Source organism: Asparagus officinalis, chromosome 10 (assembly GCF_001876935.1).
Source record: "Asparagus officinalis chromosome 10, Aspof.V1, whole genome shotgun sequence".
Taxonomy (NCBI): Eukaryota; Viridiplantae; Streptophyta; class Magnoliopsida; order Asparagales; family Asparagaceae; genus Asparagus; species Asparagus officinalis.
The window spans coordinates 46,995,752-47,000,275 of NC_033803.1; the positions used below are offsets into that span (position 1 = coordinate 46,995,752).

At 30.5% G+C, this 4,524-nt stretch overlaps 1 long non-coding RNA gene across 1 annotated transcript; it reads left to right on the forward strand.

Moving 5' to 3' along the window:
• On the forward strand, positions 325-4,186 carry LOC109825980. Its single transcript, XR_002243150.1, has 3 exons — positions 325-402; positions 567-1,242; positions 3,801-4,186. It is a non-coding gene; the product is annotated as an uncharacterized LOC109825980 (long non-coding RNA).

Here is a 4,524-nt window from a genome sequence, read left to right on the forward strand (position 1 = left end):
TCCATGGCGGCGATCCATTATATCTCATTTAGTTTCTAGAAAAAGTAAAATGGTTGTACGCCGACCTGTGAGCAGGTCAGTAAACATCAAAACACCCTATTTGTTTATAACTAGAAATTCTACATTAACTCCTATTCATGTAGGTCTAAGCATGTTCCTGTTTCTGCTAAGGAAGAAACAAAGCAAAGTGGTGTAATCTTTAGTTTAAAAGTGATGAAAGGGCTGGAAAAGAAAAGAGGCAAGGAAATAAGTTGTCATAATTTTGACTTTAAGCTTGCCAATTTATAGTAATATAATTGGCTTATGTGTAAGCTGTTTTATGTGCTTCAGTGTTACATGAAGTTGGGGGAGACGCTTCATGCAAACGTTGCTGAAATGAGTGAGATTCAAGCTAGAACATAGGTCTTTTCTCATTTTGCACCAGTTTTGTTCTATATTATCAACATACAATTAGCTACTTGATGTTTTTATATCTATCAGGTTCATTTTTGTTAGTTGTTTGAATTGTTTCGTCCATTGTTTTCATTCAGCGTTTTTATTAATGAATGGTGTCTTTGAATATTCAGGAACAGACAGAAGCAGCTATAAAGCAGTTTCGGAGAACCCTTAATTTCAAAGCGACCCTTATGCCTTCTTTTTACCATGAAGCAATGTCGATAGCTTCTGAAGGGAAAAAGATATATTGCTGTATTTTGTTCAAGTATAATATGATTGTCGTTTTTTTCTTGAAGTAAATGGTAAAATGTTAGAAGTCATCGTATTGAACCATCTACATCATTATATAGCAAAGAGGTAACTGTTTGCATCTTTATTTATCACCATTTGAATGTTTAGCTCAATATTTATTAAGTTTCACAATAATTGTTTTCTGGACCAATGTCATGCTATTTAGGCTTACATGTGACCCTCTGTTCATTTCCCCCTTCTTCGGACATTCGTTACTTTTATGTAGAAATGAGCATAATTGATACGCACTTTGTTCAAGAATGTTGTAGTTGACCACGATAATTGTTTAATTTAGCTATAGATTGATCACAAAGATATGATTTGTTCAATTATGATTGGATCTGTGAGCAATCCAATTGATCTGTGATATATATTCCATAATTTTATATATTTTTACCATTATTTATGTGCTAATTTAATCCTGATACGAATGTTATTCCTTTTTTTGTTGTCCAGGTTTTGGTTTTTAGGCTTCATGGTCTTCTCATCAATCTGACCACATCCTTCTCAAATCAGGTTTATGTTGTTTTCCATGTAGAAGTTTTCCAAGTAGAAGTTGAAATTAGAATGAATCAAATATTTAGATACCCATGGTTTCTTAGACCATCTCCAACCACCCTCCAAATCTCCAAAATCTCCAAATTTGGAGAGTGGAACCTCTCCAACCACTCTCCAAATTTGGAGATCTTCAAATTTGACCCTCCAAATTTAGAGGGTGGGGAGAAATTTTGGAGGGTCTCTCCATAACCCTATTCATGATTTTTTATTTACAATTTTGCCATTTTTCACTATTTGATTTCTTAAAATTTACCACTTTGCCATCTTTCTTAGTAATTTAAATTAGATGTTTAATTTCAAATAAATATAGTTAAAAATTATTAATCTAATATTTAGAAATCATTATATATTTGGAAAGGGCTCGTTGAGATCTTTAAAATGAAACTAAGATTAATTTATTTTAGTATTATTATAAAATTATTAATTTTTAAATTAAATAAATAAGTATCAGACATGAAATTTTAAATACGGGGATCTATTTAACTCGCTCCATAAAAAAGTACAAGCATAAATTATAATATTTAAATTACATTCCTTCGTTGCCGTGCTTCTGCCATAAATGTTCAATTAGTGCGTTTCAAAGCATAAAATGAGCTTCCCTATCTTGAATCTTCCTATTGCAGTATTAATATTGGGTTCATTTTAAAGCTCTCATCGACACCTTTATAATGTTATAAATTTTTTTTCCCAAATAAATTATTAACAATGAAATTATTAACGTAAACTATATCCAACATTCTTTAATTTATATGGCTTTTTTGACAAAAAAAATAAAAAAAAAAACATTTGGAGAGTGTGGGTTGGAGCAACCCTCCAAATTTCACCCTCCAAATTGGAATATTCCTAGAATATTCCAATTTGGAGGGCCAAATTTGGAGGGTATGGTTGGAGATGCTCTTATTATTCTTAGAATAATAATATCATAATAACTTTTATTTAGTTATGTTAATTAACAACTCTGTCTTTTAACGTTGTTCTTTTTCTAATATAATTACTACATATTTAAAATATCTAAATTTTAGATTTTCTTCTTTTGGCTTTGGCGGCTTGGCCTATTCCTTGCAAATTGGTTGCATTATTTTGCAATTTAATATCACTCTTTGTACTACCTGTCCTTGATCATGTACTTTTTGCAATATAATATCACTCTTTGTATTCCTTAAACATAATTGTCTTTCTTTGGAGCCATGACTTTGAAACCTGATGTTGCAGTCTTTTATCCTCAATGGCTTCAACTAACTCATCTATTGCCCTGTTGTATGTCATATCTTTAGGACATTTAGATGTTTATCTTTTGGAGCCATGACTCTAAAACTAGGCAATAAGTCACAATAGACTTGGGTGTCTATCAGCACAAGGGAATAATTTATAGCAACTTTATGTACATATGGGAAATTTGTTTAAACATATAGTTTAATATGCTTTATAATTTTAATTGTACAATAATAATATGTATAAAACTAAGAGGAGGGATGTTCCAAGTGCAATGGTAGAAAAGAGGCGAGGGTCCTGCTTGGAACGGGGTACAAATATGTGGAAATCCTTCTATTAGTGTTAGCTACAAATTGAGCGGTTTAATTCAAAAAGTAAAGATTAAAATACTAGTTTTCATCCCCTCAGATGTCTTTTACCATCTATTTAAAATTCAAATACAACTATTGTAATGAAATTATTTATTCTCCCTCCAAAATCATGTTTTCTCCCTCCAAGTTCCCACTATAACACACTTACATTCATAATTCACTCAAGAAAACTTTATCTCACTACATCAGGTAATTCTAAAATTTCTTCTTAAGTCTAGCCTTTGATATTATCTTCATTGTTATTTACCATCTTTATTATGAAATTACATATCCAGTAGTTTGTCATGTCTACACAAGAGGTTTTGGATATGAATGTTATTACAATCTATTAGTCTGCGTCGTTTGCATGTTGCCTGATTGCAAAGTTTATACATATCAATGTCCTGCAAAACAATGAGAATCATCAGCAATAGAAATTTGACATTGAGTAAATATATTGACAATATAAACATAGATCACAACGCCTCATGTATAGTCTTGCTGCATTGTCTTGTGTTCTATTTGTCAATGACCCATTATCAATCCCGTGAAGTTTCTAATTAACTTTTGACACTTTGCATCAAAAATTTCCACTACCTTCTCCTTGATGTACAAATTAAAAATTTTTAAATACTTAATTGAACCATGCATTTACTTGATCATGAAAAAGTTAACCATAGATTAATTGAGAGAAGTAGCTAGCGTAAATATTGGAATTCACCGAGAAGATTTCTGATTATAGGTTGTCATAGTAATCCTTCTAAATGTAATACCAAATTCTTTTATATCTTTTGAGCAGTATCTTTTGTTGCTACAACTTTCACCATTATCACTTTGGATTGCTTATTTCTTTTCACTTTACTATTGATTTCATAATTCTTCACATTAATTGTACAACAATCTTTTCCTGCCACCTCATTAACATGCTAACTATCATGTTATACTGAAACACAGGGCTTGCTATTGGTCACTGGTGATAATGAAGTTGAAATTTGTTCATCGGATAGCATTACTCCTTGCAAGAGAAATTTGTTGGAATCTGATGTCGAGCACTCAGTTTCAGTAGACTTGATTTCTCCACAAATGTCTAGCAACAAAAAGCAAAAAACAGATCAAGATTGAAAAAGAGAATGAGAATATTCTACAGAGAGTTCAAGCTCCTTTTTGATAAATCTATATCTGATTCATGATGTCTAAAACTTATATTTAGTATTTTGGTCTAAAACCTTATTTAGTAAACTTTTATATGCACTACATTTTTTTGGTTGTTTTGCGTTGAGAAACCTAGCTACTTGATATGATTATGATAGATATTTTGTTTATTAATATATTGATAATTATTGTCTTGATTCATAGATATATATACTTGACATGTATCTCTAGGTGCTTTAAATATTTCTTTTGGAGCTAAACTTTATGTTGCATGTTAATTACTTGGTATAGCAAAATATTATAACATTAATCATATAGACATGAGACATATCTATTTTGTTATGATAATAGGGAAATTATATTTTAATTCTTTTTTGCAGTTTAATAGTAAGTCAAACATATATGCAGCTTAGGTTGTATCATTTCTGACTAATTATATATTATTACTGTTTTATTTTGTATTTTTTTGCAACATCTATTTTTGTATATTAAATAAATCCGTGCATCGCACAGGCCTGAAACTAGT